Raw genomic sequence first — 18,420 nt, forward strand, 5'->3', positions numbered from 1 at the left:
CTGGGGAAGGTGAGTGAGGGGGAAGGAAGATCTTCCACGTAGGCATCAGCAAACCACCGTCACAAGTAAGGTAAAGACTGCAAGGAATCCTATAGGCAGGATTCACTCTGAGGTTTCCCAGTTCACACAGCTAGTCCTAGGGTTATTTATCCTGCATATCCACACAGTTCTCCAAGAATACTTCACGGTGGGTATCTCTTAGTGAGTTATGGATGTCTCTTCTCTTTCCAGGTGAAAGCCACTACAGAGCAGTGAAAACTTAGGAGTTCCCTTTCAGGCTATCGTAGTCCTAAATGGTACCTGTGATTTGGAGAGGAGTCAGTAGTACTTAGTTTTTAGTGCTTTTTGGTGTGGCTGTGGCTTGTCTCCAATCTCCAGGAAGGCTTGCAATGAAATATGCATATCCACATGGGTGGTCTGGTACAAAGTACAGCAATGGGAGTGGCCAAAAGAATTTCATAAGGCAAATCGCCTTGGCAGGTCTTTCTCAAGAATTCCATTTGTGTACCCAGTTTCCCAAGCTGGAATTAATCTGTTGATAGAGTCCAATCTTGACTTGGAAGCCTGCTGAGACCCATAGTCCTTTCAATTACAGTTTGCATGTACATCATGAAAATTGGAAATGGCTCGACTATTTAAGGCTGTATTGTTGCAAGTTTACTCAGTCCTTGCTTTGCAGTCTATTTGCCAGAGTTTTGGGGGTGATGCAAAATATGTTGAAATTTGATGTTTAGGTATATATATATTATACATACATACATATGTTGAAAAATTTGTCCTATAAAAGGTACCCATACCTTTTTATTAAAGGTAATAGTATTTGCTTTCCAGCAGGGGATGCCTTGAGCCATTGAGAATAGTTATTTCTTGCTGCCTAACAAACACCCCAAAACTCAGTGGTTAAAACAATAATATATAATTCTGAGATCTGAGATCACGGTCCACCAGAGGGTTAGCAATGACACTTTCCTCCTCCTCTCCTCACCTTTACACTTTTAAATCTTCCTCATCCCCATCTTGCTTTCTCCAGACTCTCTGCTCTGTCCTCAGCTGCTTTGAGCAGGCAACTCTCAGAGCCTCAGTTTATCTATCTGTAAAATGGACACATTAATTCCTGCCCATTTCATAGTCAAGTTCCATGAGGATGAGGACATGTTCCGAACATTGTCAAGGGCTGGGCAGGTGGTGCTGAGGCAGTGGAAGATGCTGCAGAGACCTTCCCAAGGCCACCTTGAGGTGGCAGGTGAACAATAGAGACAGAGAGAGATAGAGAGATATATAGCGATATATATATATACATATATATATATATATATATATATACATGTACATATATATATATAGAGAGATATGTATGTGTGTGTGTGTATATATATATTATGAGGAATTGACTCATGCAATTATGGTGGCTAGAAGGCTTATAATCTGCTGTCTGCAAGCTGAAGACCCAGGAAAGCAAGTGGTGTAATTCTGTCAGAGTCCCAAAGCCTGAGAACCAGGTGAGCTGATGGTGTAAATCCTAGTCCAGGGGTAGAACAGGAGATGAGATGTCCCAGCAGTTCAAGCAGTGAGGCAGGAAAAAAGGGGTAAATTTGTCCTCCCTCTGCCTTTGTTCTATTTAGGCTCTCGGTTGATTGGATGATGCCCACCCAAATGCGGGGGTGGGGGATGTAATCTGCTTTGAGTCCACCAATTCAAATGCTAATCTTATCCAGACATACCCAGAAATAACATTTAATCTGGGTGCCCTGTGGCTCGTCAAGCTGACACATAAAATTAGCCATCCTGCATGGTATGGATGTACCACAGTTTATTTAACCATTCATCTATTGAAAGACACTTGGGCAGTTTCCAATTTAGGGCTATTGTGAATAAAGCTGCTATGAACATTCATGGACATGCTTCTGTGTGAAAATAAATTATCATTTCTCTGAGGTAAATGCCTAACAGTGAAATTGCTGGGTCATATGTTAAGTCCATTTTTGGTTTTAAAAGGAACCGCCCAACTATTTTTCAGAGCAGCTGCACCATTTTACATTCTCATCAGCAGCGTATGAGCGATCCAGTTTTTCTGCATCCTCACCATCACTTATTGTTTTAAATTTTAGCCATTTTTAATATTTTGGTAATCAAAATTCCCCCTATATTTCCGAAATGTTCCCTAGGTAGCATTGCTTCTAATGAGAATAGCTAGATCACTGGTTCTCAAACCAGACTGCCCACTGGGATTGCCTGGGTAATTTATGTCAGCATCCTTCCCTCAGAGACTCTAGCCATCGGGAAGTTGTTTTTTCATTGGGAAGTTTTAAAGTTCCCCAAGTGATTTCAACATACAAACAAATTCATGAAACACTGATGCCATTCTCATAACTCCGTCACTTTAGTACTCAAGTTTCAAGATCTTATGAATGAGATAAATTCAAGGACTGAGATAATTGTCTCTTGAATAAAGTAAGATTTAAAAGCCAGAGCTGTATTATATTCACAGCAGAATGTCAGTAGAGATCAAAGGGGGAAGTAAAAATAATTGTGGCCCAACAAGCCATGCTATAAGAAGAAACTTTAAAAATAGACATATAGAGACTTCCCTGGTGGCACAGTGGTTAAGAATCCGCCTGCCAATGAAGGGGACATAGGTTCGAGCCCTGGCCCGGGAAGATCCCACATGCCATGGAGCAACTAAGCCTGTGTGCCACAACTACTGAGCCTGCGCTCTAGAGCCGCCTGCAAGCCATATCTACTAAGCCCACGTGCCACAACTACTGAAGCCCGCGCGCCTAGAGCCTGTGCTCCGCAACAAGAAAAGCCACCGCGATGAGAAGCCCATGCATCACAACAGAGTAGCTCCCGCTCGCTGCAACTAGAGAAAGACTGCATGCAGTAAGGAGGACCCAACGCAGCCAAAAATAAATAAATAAATAAATAAATTTTAATAAATACACATATATAAGACTAAAACCCAAACCAAATTATACAAAAACAAACTACAAAAGCCTGGGACACATTTCAATTCCTAGAATTATGATGTAGTGGTAGAAAGAAAATGGGTTTTGGAGTTAGAAGTCCTAGTTTTTCCACTTAAAACCTGTGAGATCTTGGATGAGTCACTTGGTCTCTCTACACTTTATTTTACTCATCCCTGAAATCTGTAACAAAAGGTTACTTTAGAGGCCTTTTGCAAAGATCAAATATATTGATATGTGCTGTATTTTTAATCATAACATACTGAAATTATGATACACTTATTTTTGATAAGAAAATTAGAAATATTTGCTATCTGGGCAGCATCTGGCTCACCTCAACCAATATTTAATGAGCATCTTTGATGTAATGTTTGCTATACATTATAAAGTTTCTTTTTATAATTTCTTAGTTTTTATATTTTTACTGTGGAAATCTCAAACATACACAAAAATAGAAAGAATAATGTAATTTTTTTTTCGGTACGCGGGCCTCTCACTGTTGTGGCCTCTCCCGTTGCAGAGCACAGGCTCCGGATGCGCAGGCTCAGCGGCTATGGCTCACGGGCCCAGCCGCTCCGCGGCATGTGGGACCTTCCTGGACCTGGGCATGAACCCGTGTCCCCTGCATTGGCAGGCGGACTCTCAACCACTGCGCCACCAGGGCAACCCAGAATAATGTAATTTGATGCTTCTTAAGCATTAAGTGTTCCTATGATTCACCTGGGGAGCTTGTTAAACTACAATTCTGACTCATAGGTCTGGGATGGGGCCTGAGACTCTGCATTTCTAAAAAGCTTCCCTGTGACTGACATGTTGCTGACCACAACTACCATATATTTGTGCTGCCCTAACAAAATACCATAGACTGGGTGGCTTAAACAACAGACATTTATTTCTCAGTTTTGAAAGCTAGTAAGTCTGAGATCAGGGTACCAGCATGGTCAAGTTCTGGTGAAGGCCCTCTTCCCGGTTTGCAGACAGCTGCCTTCTTTCTATACCCTCACCAGAGGGAGATCTGGTGTCTCTTCCTGTTCTTATAAGAGCACTACCCCTCTTAGTGGGGGCTCCACCTTCATGATCTCCTAATACTTCCTAATGCCATCACATTTGGGGTTAGGGCTTCAACATAAGAATGTTGGGAAGACATATACAGTCCATAACACAAGGATATAATGAACCTCCAAGTACTATAACTTAACTTCAACAATAATGAATTCACAGCCAATTTTGCTTTTGGCTCCTCAACCCCTTGCCCTCCGCAGATTATTTTGAAGTAAATATCAGACATCCTATCTTTACAAATATACATCTTATATTTCAATATGTATCTTTTAAAAAAGAGAGATATTAAAGTACTTCCTTTGAAAAAAAAAACCACCAGACCAACCCACCCCCCCAATTCAACAGTGATTTCTTAATATCATTCAAAATCCAGTCAGCATTCATATTTCCCTGAACGCTTTTTTTATTGTGATATGTTAATTTGTCTCTTCAGTCCTTTTTTTAAAAATTTATTTACTTTATTTATTTTTTGGCTGCGTTGGGTCTTCACTGCTGCACGCAGGCTTTCTCTAGTTGCGGCGAGCGGGGGTTACCCTTCATTGCGGTGCACGGTTTTCTCATTGCGGTGGTTTCTCTTGTTGCAGAGTACAGGCTCTAGGCAAGCCGGCTTCAGTAGTTGTGGCATGTGGGCTCAATAGATGTGGCTCACAGGCTCAGTAGTTGTGGTGCACGGGCTTAGATGCTCCATGGCATGTGGGATCTTCCCGGACCAGGGCTCGAACCCGTGTCCCCTGCATTGGCAGGTGGATTCTTAACCATTGTGCCACCAGGGAAGCCCTCTTTGGTCTCTTTTAATCTGAAGATTCCTCTTCCAGCCTTGTCTTTTCCTTGCCCTTTTGTTTTTGTTGCTGTTAAGAAACTAAGGCGTTTGTCCCATAGAGATTTCCATCCTCTGGTTTTGCTGCTTTGCATCCTCATGAGGTTGTTTAACATGGTTCTTTCATTCCTGTATTTTCTGTAAATTGGTAGTTGGATCCAGAGCCTGAATTGGACTCAGGTCTGCTTTTTTGGCAAGGCTACTTCAAAGGTGGTGCTGTGCACTTCATCAGGAGGTCCATAATGTCTGGTTGTCTTTCTGTCCATAACCTTTTAAAAGGAGTCGGCTCTCCAATGAAACTCATGACTGGGGCATGCTGCCACCAGGTGGTAACAGCACACATAGCCACAGGTTCAAGCAGCAGAACAAGAAACACTTTTCAGCAGAGATCCCACAAGGCGAGACATGTCTTCCTCATTGAACCTACATTAAATCACCATGATTTTTATTTTTTAAAATTTTATTTATTTATTTATTTATTTATGTATTTTGGCTGTGTTGGGTCTTCGTTGCTGCGCGTGGGCTTTCTCTAGTTGTGGCGAGCGGGGGCTACTCTTTGTTGTGGTACGCGGGCTTCTTATTGCGGTGGCTTCTCTTGTTGCAGAGCATGGGCTCTAGGCGCGCGGGCTTCAGTTGTTGTGGCACGTGGGCTCAGTAATTGTGGCTCACGGGCTCTAGAGCACAGGTTCAGTAGTTGTGGCGCACGGGCTTAGTTGCTCCGCGTCATGTGGGATCTTCCCGAACCAGGGCTTGAACCCGTGTCCCCTACATTGGCAGGCGGGTTCTTAAACACTGGACCACCAGGAAAGTCTCCTCATTTAATTCTAACAATTCCCAGGAATGTTAATCACTGTGTCCATGGTAAAACAGTGGTGAGGCCAGGATTTGATGTCTATGCTTTTTCTCTCTACCATTTCTGCAGCCTGCTACCTTCTCTTTTGGTTTGTACTGGAGTCACCTGTACTTGCTGTCCTCCCCCAGCTTACAGCTCTAGTGATTTTTTTCGTGTTCCTTTCCATACCCCACCCCCATTCATTCTCCACCCACCCCTGCTCTGGGAAGCTGGCTTCTGTGGATTCTATCACCAGGCTGCCTTACCTGTTGGCTTCCAATGACTTCCAATTGAATTCACCCTGATTTATTCTTCAGGCTTCTTCCCCACCTCACTCTGTTTCCGAATGCTGCTTTCCTCAACTACAACTTCTGTGCCTGGTGGCCCCTCTTCCATGGCTTTTCACCCAGCTTCAGTTAATACCTCTCTTGCCCCTCAGGCCTCAGCTTCCTGCTATTCTATTCCCTGGGAGTCTCAACTTCCCCCTTTAGTACTCTTACTCCACCTACCTCAGTAGAGTATCTTCATTAAGATGGCTCTTAAAACCGCGCAGCTGGAGGGGCCACGTGCTTCCTGCTGGGATTCTCTCATTCTCTTCACTCTTGTCCTCACCTTTCATTTTCTCCTCAGTTGACTTCAGTGAGGCAAGCCCCTTAGCGCTTTTCTGAAAGTTTACCACCGGTTCCATCTTCCCTAGCAAATGGTTAACTCTCAGTTCTCATCTTATTTTTAATCTCCTAGCAGCTTTTGATGCATTCCTTGATGCACTTCCTCTCCAGGCCTTCCCAGTCACCATGTGCTCCTCCTTGTACCTTCTCAGCCACTCCTTCTCTTCCTGACCACATCGTGGTGGCATGTCCTGGTGTGCAATTTACAAACCTCTTCTCCATCTCCACTCTCTTCCTACTCATCTCATCTAGTCCTGGAGCTTAAATACCACCTCTGCACGGATGACTCCCCAGTCTGTCTGTAGTCTCAATCTATCCCCAGAGTTCCAGAATCACATATCTAGCTGCCTACTTGCTGTTCCAAAATTAACAAAGCTTCAGATAGAATTCTTGATTCCAGACCTCCTCCCACCCCCTATATATAACCATCTCAGTCAATGATATCACGATTCACCCAGTTGCTCAGCTCATAAACTTTGGAGTTATCCTTGACTCCTCTCTTCTCCTCACTCCCCAAGAAGATTCTTCCTTCAAAATATAGGCAGTGTCCCAACAACTTTTCACCATCCACTACTGTCACCCAAATCCAAGCCACCATCATCCATTTGGACAGCAGTAGCTTTCTTGACTGGTCTTACTGCTTAAACTTTTCCCATTTCCAGCTGATTGCCTACACAGCTGCCTTCTGGTCTTTAAAATGTAAATCAGTCATATCACTCCCCAGTTGTGACTTTACATCACACTTGGAATGCAGTCTGGAGTACTTCATGGGGCTGCAGGGCCCTACGCAATCTGGTGGCTCCCACCTCCCCATCTACCTGCCAGCCTCTCTGCTCTTGCTGCCTTCGTTCCAGGCACATGGGCCTTCTTTGAACATGCCAAGCCTGGTCCTGCTCAGAACCTGTCTCTGTTGTTCCCTCTGTGTAGAATGTTCTTTCCCATCTTCACATGGCTCTCTATTTCTGGCCCTTCACACCTCTGCTCTCTCATCACCTCCTCAGAGGGGCCTTTCCAGATGGCCTTATCAAAAGCAGCAGCTCTCTGTTTTGCTATATACATTAGTTTATTTTTTAGATTCCACGTATTAGTGATATCATACAGTATTTTTCTGACTTATTTCACTAAGTATAATATTCTAAGTTCATCCACATTGCTGCAAATGGCAGAATTTCATTCTTTTTTTTTTACAGCTGAGTAATATTGCATTGCATATGTATATACCACGTCTTCTTTATCCATTTGTCTGTTGATGGGCACATGGGTTGCTTCCATACCTTGGCTATTGTAAATAGTGCTGCTATATATAGCAAAACAGTAACAGACTCACAGATGTAGAAAACAAACTAGTGGTTACCAGTGGGGAGAGGGAAGGAGGCAGGGACAAGATAGGGATGTGGGATTAAGAGATACAAACTGCTGTGTATAAAATAGATGAGGAACAAGGATATATTGTATAGCACAGGGAATTATAGCCATTATCTTATAATAACTTTTAATGGATTATAATCTGTAAAAATACTAAATCACTACATTGAACACCTGAAACTAGTATACTATTATAAATCAACTACACCTCAATAAAAATGAATAAAAATAAAACAGCAACTCTCTGCATCACTTTCTATCCCGTCCCTACTTAGTTTTCTTAGTCGGCATGTGTCACAATCCAAAATGAAATCACTTATTTATGTGATTTCACTAGAAGGTCTCACCCACTAGAAGGTAAGCTTTTTGAGAGCAGGGACTTGCAGGCGCTCAGTAGATATTTGTCTAGTGGGTTAATGAGTGAGTGGTATCACTTTCATTTCTGTCTCTATACACAGAAAGCACTTGTCATATGCTTGCTCACTGGAGTGTCTTAGAATCCAGGCCCCGATTCTGAAGCTTCCAAGCCTGGTGCAGGCCCCTCCTGAACTTGGGGGTGGAAGGTATGTGAACTCCCTAGGGTCCCCTAAGGGATCTGCAAGCCCTTCTCAAGGGCATGGTGGTATCATGACTATGGGGTTGGAGGTTTCAGAAGACTGTCAGTGAGCCTTCTTACTGTGGCCATGGCCATTTCTTCACCTCAGCCCTCCTATTTTTCCTTCAGTTCAGATCTACACACGTCCCAGAGTCTTCTGCCAGCTCTGCTGGTGGGGAGGCAGAACCAAGGAAGCTCTGCTGTGATGAACTCATGGTAAGGAGGGGTCCACAATAATTGTTGCAGAGGAATGAGTGCACAACAGAGGCCAAGCAGACAGGTGCAAAATGCCTCAGCTGCAGCCCATCTTGTCCCAAAGTACTGGCCTGAATCCTCCTGCTCTTGGATCTGCTGCTTTGCCTGAACCTAGAAATATTCCTCGGAGTGAACAGGTTGGGCTTTCCACACTCCAATACAGCTTCAGAGATTCTGGGAATCCCGGCTGGCATGAATAGCTTCTGAACAGAGAGTTAAAGCTATTTTAAGATTTTGTTTGTAGCCAAGGAGGGTGATCTGTGGGCTCTGGTGACTCTAGAAGATGACCCTCCAGAAGACAAGTTCTTCTGATGGTCACGGCTCTCAGGCACAGTGTTGCAGCTGAATTGGAGGTGGGAGACAACACAATATCACTTTTTCCTTGGCAGATGTGGATGCTCATTTATTTACATGCCATTTAAAATGTATTGAGTTTTAAAAAAATTTATTTCTTTAATTGAAGTATAGTTGATTTACAATGTTGAGTTAATTTCTGGTGTACAGCGAGGTGACTCAGTTATACACATATATACATTCTTTTTATATTCTTTTCCATTATGGTTTATGTATTCAGTTGTTATGTTATGACATAACATTTTTTGCGATGTTTAACTATACTCCTTTCTCCATGTGGTTTACTACTCTCCCCTCAACTCATCCCCCCACACCCTCCTTCATTCAAGGTGCTGCCTTTTTTGTTGTCTTGTCCTTATGGAAAGAATGTGACAGAGATGAAAGAAAAATCAAAGGAGTCTCTCTTGCTTTGGTGTCCAAAAATGTGTGCATTTCCATAGAGAAGACTCCAAGAATAGACAAAATCTCTGTGGGAGAGAGCAGGGCTTCCTGAACCCCATCCTCAAACAGAGAAGAGATTTCCCTGAGGCTGGAAAAAAAGAAAAGACAAAGGGGAAGTCCTGATGATGGAGACCTTAGTGGCATTCTGAGGGACAAGCCCTGCCTTCTGGACAGAGCCCCAAGAGGTAAAGCTGAAGCCTGGGAGGAGGGAGCACCCTGATTCCCATACTCTTAGATGGCACAGAGGGGAAAAGAGCTTCCAGGCAGAAGGCCTGGCTGTCAGGAATGAGAGCAGTAGCAGGAGCCACTGGCATGGGCTGATGACCAAGGGTCAGATGCTTACCTCCATCATCTTAATGGGATGAGGGAGAAATTGAGGGGTGGACTCCAAAGACTATGTTTCTGCTCCTTTAGCAAAATGGGGATTTAAATTCAAAATTAAGCTGAGTTCTCTCTCTCTCTCTCTCTCTCTCACACACACACACACACACACACACACAGTACTTCAAAAAGAAAGTTTATTGAGCTCCTACTGTGTACTAGGCTGGATAAGCCACATAGACACAGACTCTGGTCTCTAGAGTTACAGAGTCTTTCTGGAGGAGTAACACTCGACCAGTTGGCCACAAGCCTTGGTGCTAAGTGGACTACTGGAGATGTGAGCATAAGGCTGTATGATCACAGAGGTGGAATATGTATTCTTCTGAGAACTATACCTCAGGCTTCACAAACTCAGAAGATCCCAGTTTTGGGGTGTTCACAGCAGTCACCAAACCCCCAGAAGAGTACTAGAGAAAGCCAGAGCTTGTAGGTTCCTTCACAGGAGGACAACAGACACGTGGGACACTCTCAGCTCCCAGAAGATTGCTCAGAGTGTGCAGGCTAGAGGCAAGGTGCTGGGATGCTGCTGTGGGACAGTCCCCTCTGGCTCTGAAAGGGCTCAGAATTCTCCCTGCTGCCCTGCTGCCCTGCTCAGTCTCTCCTCTGGTGACAAGTCCTCCACCCACAGGGACTGGATACACAGTATTTATGTCTTAGAAGTTGGCCTTCTTTCCTCAATGCTCTACTCAGGTCCCTTTCCTTCTCCACTTAAAAAAAAAATTGAGGTGTAGTTATTTACAATATTATATAGTTTCAGGTGTACAACATAGTGATTCAAAATTTTTATAGATCATATTCCATTTAAAATTATTATAAAATATTAGCTATATTCCCTGTTGCTATACAATATATCCTTGTTGCTTAATTTATACATGGTAGTTTGTCCCTATTAATCCTCTATCCCCATCTTGCCCCTCCCCCTTTCCCTCTCCCTACTGGTAACCACTAGCTTGCTGTTTATATCTGTGAGTCAGTTTCTTTTTTGTTATATTCACTGGATTTATTTTTTAGATTCCACAGGCAAGTGATCTCATACAGTATTTGTATTTCTCTGTCTGACTTATTTCACTAAGCATAATACCCTCCAGGTCCATCTATGTTGTTGCAAATGGAAAAATTTCATTCTTTTTAATGGCTGAGTAATATTCCATTGTATATATATATATATATATATATATATATATACACCACATCTTTATCCATTCATCTGTTGATGGATACCTAGGTTGCTTCTATGTATCAGCTATTGTAAATAATGTTGCTATGAATATTGGGGTACATGTGTCTTTTCAAATTAATGTTTTCACTTTCTTTGGATATATATCCAGTAGTGGAAATGCTGGATCATATGGTAGTTCTATTTTTAGTTTTTTGAGGGACCTCCATACTGTTTTCCACAATGGCTGCACCAATTTACATTACTGCCAACAGTGTACAAAGGTTCTCTTTTCTCTACATTCTCACCGACATTTGTTATTTGTGGTCTTTTTGATGATAGTCATTCTGACACGTGTGAGGTGATATCTCATTGACGTGGGGACCGGGGCACGAACCCACGTCCCCTGCATCGGCAGGTGGACTCTCAACCACTGCGCCACCAGGGAAGCCTCTCTCATTGTGGTTTCGATTTTCATTTCTCTGATGATTAGTGACGTTGAGCATCTTTTCATATGCCTATTGACCATGTGTATGTCTTCTTTGGAAAAAGGTCTATTCAGGTCTTCTGCCCATTTTTTAATCAGGTTTTTTTTTTTGATATTGAGTTGTATGAGCTGTTTACATATTTTGGATCTTAACCCCTTACTGGTCATATCATTTACAAATATTTCCTCCCATTCAGTAGATTGTCTTTTTGTTTTGTTGATGGTTTCTTTTGCTATGCAAAGATTTTAAGTTTAATTAGGTCTCATTTGTTTATTTTTGCTTTTGTTTCTCCTTCCCTCCTTTTGTCACTGACAACTTATTTTCCTGGATTAGTGTTTCTCTGATAATTGTGACCCTTTTACTTGGCTGGTTTTTGTTCTCCTGGTAAAGATTTGAGGGAAACATCTTTATTTCATGGGCAACACACAATCTTGCTCTTTGGGTGGGCCAAATTTCTAAATTTTGGTGATTTTCATAAATTCTGTTATTTCCAATCAGAGCAACACTTCCTGCCCAGGTTCCCAGGTTCTGGGAGTGAAGGCCATTTGGAGAGGATTATCTAGCTCTGAAACCACTGTCCACATACAGATTTCTTTTTTTTTTCTTTCCATCCAGAAGGTCATTCATTAAAAGATTTTTTTAATTGTAAGTAATCATACCTGTTGCAATTTTTGTTTAAACTGCAGGTATTACTTTGAAAAACAATTCAGTTTTGAAAGGGTAATAAATAAGCCTGGTATAAAATTCAAAATGTATAAAGCCAAAGTGGTGAGAAGCCTTTCCTTCCCTTTCCTCTGGTCAACCAGTTCCCCAGAGGCCATCTCAGCTACCAGTTTATTCTGTCTATGTATACATTATAAATCTTTCCCAGTTTGTTGTTTACTTTGCACTTTATTTCTTTTTTGTCAGATTGATGTTATAACATTTTTATATAATCTATTATTTTTAGATCTAAAAATTAGTTTAAAAATGCATGCAATAACCCACACACAAATGTTCATAGCAGCTTTGTTTGTAATAGCTTCAAACTGTGATCATCCCAGATGGCTTTTGACAGGTGAATGGTTAAATAAACTGTGGTACATCCAACCATGAAGTGCTACTCGGCAATAAAAAGGAATGCACCATTGATGCATGCAACAGCTTGGATGAATTTGTTTTGCAACATGTTACCACTGGTGGTGTGTGACATAGTAAGAAATACGTATTTGGTGTCTGCCCTCCCCACTCCCCCTTTCCTGGCGCACAGCTCTAAAACCCTTGTAATCTCTGAAGTGGTAAGTGTGTTTTTGGTGTTAATGAGATGACTAGTGGCTGGAGGATCCTGGAAAGCTCCTAAGGATGGGGGACTGGTTTTTGCTTGGAAAGTCAACCATGTGATTAGAGGGTTGGAATTTTTAAAAATATTTATTTATTTATTTCATTATTTATTTGGCTGCGCCGGATCTTAGTTGCGGCATGCGGGATCTTTAGTTGCAGTGTGCAGGATCTTTTAGTTGTGGTGTGCAGGATCTGGTTTCTGACCAGGGATCAAACCCAGGCCCCCTGCATTGGGAGCATGGAGTCTTAACCACCAGGGAGGTCCCAAGGGTTGGAAGTTTTAATCAATCATGCCTACATAGTGAAGCCTCTATAAAAAACCCTAACTGAAGCTTTTGAAGAGGGTACTAAATACATCAAGGTGCTGGGAGGGTGACAGTCCTGGAGAGGCATGGAAGCTCTGCGCCCCTTCCCATACATCTTGCCCTATGCATCTCTTCCATTTGGCTGTTCCTGAGTTGTATCCTTTAATAATAAATCAGTAATGTAGTAAATAAACTAATTTTTCTGAATTTTGTGAGCTGCTCTAGCAGGTTATTGAACTCAAGAAGGGGGTCATGAGAACCCATGATTTATAGCTGCTTGGTCAGAAGTACAGGAAGCCTGGATTCCAGATTGGCATCTGAAGTGGGAGCAGTTGTGTGGGACTAAGCTCTTAACAATTGGGGTCTAATGCCAATTTCAGGTAGATAGTGTCAGAATTGAATTGAATTGTAGACACCCAACTGGTGTCAGAAGTGTTCAGTGTGAGTAGTAGTACAGAAAAAAGAGTTTTGTTTTTTTTTTCCAATTTAGAGAGAAACTGAGCAAAGCATACAACAGAACTCTCTGCATTATTTCTTACTACTGCATACAAATCTATAATTATCTCAATAAAGATTTCAACTAGGGCTTCCCTGGTGGTGCAGTCGTTGAGGGTCCGCCTGCCAATGCAGGGGATACGGGTTTGTGCCCCGGTCCGGGAAGATCCCACATGCGGGGGAGCAGCTGGGCCGGTGAGCCATGGCCGCTGAGCCTGCACGTCCGGAGCCTGTGCTCTGCAACGGGAGAGGCCACAGCAGTGAGAGGCCCGTGTACCAAAAAAAAAAAAAAAAAAAAAAAGATTTCAACTAAAAATACACAAAATAGAGTATAGAAAGTAAACACTAAATCTTCTTTCCATACCTTATCCTAATTCCATTTTCTAGAGAGAATGTTAACACTATAAAGTATATCCTCCCAGACATTTTCCTGTACTTACACATTTTTCTTAACAAAAATGGGGCTGTGTTTTTGTTTATATCAGTAGCTTATTTTGTTCACTTAGAAAACAGACGTCGTTTCATGGCGTTTAGGGTTGCCAAATATAGCAAATAAAAATGCAAGATGTTCAGTTGAATTTGAATTTTGGATAATGGATAATTTTCTTAGTGTAAATATGTCCCAGTATGTTGCCATTTTCTTTGGCAACCCTAATGGCAGTATACTTACCTAATTCTTTTGAAAAACTGGTTGCACAGTAGTCCACTGACATTTAGCCTTTTCCTATTGATGAGGGTATTCTTTAGATCAGAGTGTTCATCATAATTCTCGGTAATTCATAAAGTCTCTTATATTTGTATGGTGCCTTAAATTATTCAAACTTCTCTCATATTTCATTAAACAAAAATTAACTGAGAATTACAGCAGAAAAATCCTGGGCTTTGGATTCCTGGCTGTTATTCTTATCAGATACTTAAACTTCTTGAACTTCAGTTTCCTCATTTGTAAAACGGGAATAAGAATATCTACTCTGCAGGATTAGAAATAACGTGTATACAACCCCTAGTAGTGCCTAGCAGAGAATGGAACTCAAGAGATAAATCATTGTTATTTACAGTAACGTTAAGATCCTGTGGTAGGTGCTAAGGGATAAACGGAATTAAGAAACATATTCCTGACATTTTTGGGTTACATTTTTTTTTCTTTTTTTTTGCAGTACGTGGGCCTGTCACTGTGGTGGCCTCTCCCGTTGCAGAGCACAGGTTCCGGACGCGCACGCTCAGCGGCCATGGCTCACGGGCCCAGCCGCTCCGCCACATGTGGGATCTTCCTGGACCGGGGCACGAACCCATCTACCCTGCATCGGCAGGCGGACTCTCAACCACTGCGCCACCAGGGAAGCCCTTGGGTTACTTTTAATTTTGAAATAATTTCAAAGTTATTGGCAAGTTGCAAGGATAGAACAGAACAAGGAATTCCCACATACTCTTTACCCAGATTCAGTAATTCTACATTTTGTCCTATCATCATCATCCTCCTCCTCCTCCTCCTCCTCTCCCCCAATGTCATGCTTTCCTATGAACAAGAACATTCTCTTATACAACCATAATTTAATTATCGAAATTAGGAAATTTAGCAAATTCCCAAAGTAGTTTTCAAATTCAAATTCCTGAAATATTTTTAATAGGTTTTTTGGAGCTATCTCCTTTTCTAGTAGGACTATGGCCCAAAACTTAATTTTGTGTGGCTTCCCATTTTCTCTTGGATTGGATATAAGAATCAAGGCACGGTTTGTAGCCTGAGGTGTGCTAACCTGACTGGCCTCAGAAGAGAAACAGCATTGCTATGAACAGACTGAAGCCTTTGCTTCCCGTCCCCACTGATGACTCAGCCGCAAATGGTGCTGACATTCAGGCACTCATTCCACCACCAGAGAAGCACAGCTCTCGCCTTGCCTTGCCAGGCTCGGATACTCTTATGCTGGCAGAGTGGCTGCGTGGGCTTCCTCTGAAATGCACAACTGCTCACCTCCCTTTCCTGGTCAGCACCCCTCCCAACTCTAGCCTGGCACACAAGGCCCTTCACAAAGGGTTCCCTGATTACTGGCTCTTCCTTTCCTGCCACACCCCTTGTTTCCTGTGCTCCACCCAACATACCTTTCTCCCAGGAGACTTGTGTTTTCTTGCCTCTGTGCTTCTGCACATAGAGCTCCTCCTGTCTGGGGAATGCTCTTCCCTCGTCAAATTTTTCTTTTTCTTTTTTTTTCAAGGTCTAACTCCAGTACAAAATACCTCAATCCCCTGATCAGAACTAATTGCTCCCCATTTCCAGCTCTAAACAGCATGGCTGAGTGCACTTGTATTTGGTGCTTCTGTCTGGTCCTTTATTAAAGTTGGTTGTCTATGGATCTGGCTATTCTGTCTTTGAGATTCCTTGGGCAGAAGACACATCTCTTTTCTTCCCTTTTCTGGCATTGCCCTGAACAGGGTGAGGCATAGGGTAGACACTGGTGACTGATAAAAGAATGAATAGCATGAATTACCCTGTGTGAGAGAGGCAGACACTTGGTTATAGAGATGATGCATGTAAGTGCACATTAATCGTTCAAAAAATTGTAGAGGGTTTTATTATTGCTGCTAATGGTGTTATTATTGGTAGAGATTACATTCCAAATGGCCTGACCCACCCAGTTAGTGACTCGAGAAACAAGGAGCAGCAGAATCATATCCAATCTCCTTATTGTCCATTTGAGGAAACAGGTTCACAGAGGGGCAGGCACTTCTTTCAGGTCAGGTTCCACAGCTCAGAGCCCTGCCTCCTTGCACTGGACTGTTTTGTCTTGCAGCCTAATTACTCTCCTTAATTCAGTAATACTCAAGCTCTTTTGAATATGTACACTCAACATAAGTTTGAAAAACTTTAAGTAGATATCTAAATTTTCTCACCATACTTTTAGTAATAATTTTTATAACCTCCTTTATTTATATAGAATTCTAAGTTAAAAAAACTGTTATTTTCCTTAGTACTCTTAACCACGTGAGGCAGACAGGCTTGACTATATTAGCCCCATTTTACAGGCAAGACTGGCAAGACAGATCCAGGATATAAACCCTGGGCTTCCACACTCACAGCTGCTCTTTTAGCATTACTTTTTGACACATCATTTTAAAGTCATCTGATTTTTTACTGTTTCACAGTATCAGTAACATCTAATGCTGGCAGGTTAACTCTTGAGCCAAGCAATTTAATTACCTCATAATCTGGCACATTTTAAGGCACTGTTAATACCTCCAATTCAATCTCACAGCTATGTTCGTAATAGGGAAGAACATTTTGTATTCTATTACAAGTTAATCAGTAAAGGGATGTTGCCTATAAGCTTAAATTATACATAACAGCCAACCTCTGGCAACCCTGCCTCCCAGGTAATGAGCATTAAGCTAAAATACCTTTGTTTAGCTGGCCAGGCTCACCTGTGAACGAATAACACATCCCCTCCAGAGGCTGATGGGAACCAGGAAGTGTTTGACTTTACGCTCTCCCCTTTCAGTATAAAAGAAGCCTGGAGGAAAAAAAAAAAAAAAAGCCTGAATTCTAACTCAGGCCAGCTGGTTCTTTGGGGCACGAGCCCGCCATCTTCTCAGTTTTCTGGCTTTCTGAATAAAGTGTCTATTCCTCGTCCCAACAACTCGTCTCTCCATTTATTGGCCTGTTGGGCGGCGAGTAGTATGAGCTTGGGCTCAGTAACATGTTTGAGCGCCCCATGAACCAAAACTGCAGCAAAGCTGGTCTTTTTTTTTCTGTTTTTTGCGGTACGCGGGCCTCCCACCGCTGCGGCCTCTCTCATTGCGGAGCACAGGCTCCGGAAGCGCAGGCGCAGCGGCCATGGCTCACGGGCCCAGCCGCTCCGCGGCACGAACCCGTGTCCCCTGAATCGGCAGGCGGACTCTCAACCACTGCGCCACCAGGGAAGCCCCAGCAGAGCTGATCTTAAAGGACCAGGGGCACAATAGTTAAGCATGTTTTCAGCTCTTAAGCTGGGCCTGGCACACCCTCACCAACTGCTTAGATGGCAAGTTGAGGCAACTAAGTGAGTGACAGGAGCAGAGGGAAGGCCCATTTAGGGGTGGACACTGATGACAAACACAAGCAGGGTCAGACCCTTTTTTTAGGTCTAACATCTCCAGGAGCGTTGGTCTACATTATTACTTGCAGGGTAGAGGGCAATACTTCTGGAGTCTAGAATATATAAGGAAAGGGTCCAATTAAGCTGCTTGCCTGCAGCCTAAAAGACCAAATATTGCTAATTTCATCCATGCCAAACCAAGAAAATGGTTCACTCTTTCCTGATTTGGGTTTAAGGAGAGGACTGATCATCAGGGAAACCAGAGAATTCCATCCTGAAGCCCGGAAGAACTAAATGTGGGCATTTCCCTGAGTCATAGATGGCACAGGGACTCAGTAATCTACCACCATGTTCTTAAAAGGAAACACTCATTTGGCTTGAAGGGAAAAACCTACCTTGGTAAGCTCTGGTCTTCCATAGGACATGGAACCAGAAGAGACTAGGAAGGTCAGAGCCTGGGTGACCAATCCTGATACTGCAGGACTTCTTCACATAAGGTGCTTGGGTCCCTGAGTAGGGTCTACAAATACTCTAAACTTCCAAGACAGAATTGGAGTTTCTGCATGTTTTCCTGGGGAAAGTGTCCTTCCCTTCTCATAGATCCAACAGGTTAAAATCCTGAGCTAAAGAAAAGCATTAAGCCAGCTGCAGGCAAGGATAAGGAAGCCATCAAATACACTTAGAGCTCTGTGTAAGTCTGAGAGCTCACAACGCTGTCACTAAAGTTAGAACATGGACTCACAGCAGAGACAACCGAGCACTGCTTTTGTGCTCTTCTCTCTAATTGTACTTACAATTCTTTCTAAAACAAGGCCCTAGGAACCCCTAGGTTCAAGTACGTCCCTGGGGTTGGTCC

Source organism: Neophocaena asiaeorientalis, unplaced genomic scaffold, assembly GCF_003031525.2.
Source record: "Neophocaena asiaeorientalis asiaeorientalis breed wild unplaced genomic scaffold, Neophocaena_asiaeorientalis_V1.1 scaffold449, whole genome shotgun sequence".
In the NCBI taxonomy this organism is placed as follows: domain Eukaryota; kingdom Metazoa; phylum Chordata; class Mammalia; order Artiodactyla; family Phocoenidae; genus Neophocaena; species Neophocaena asiaeorientalis.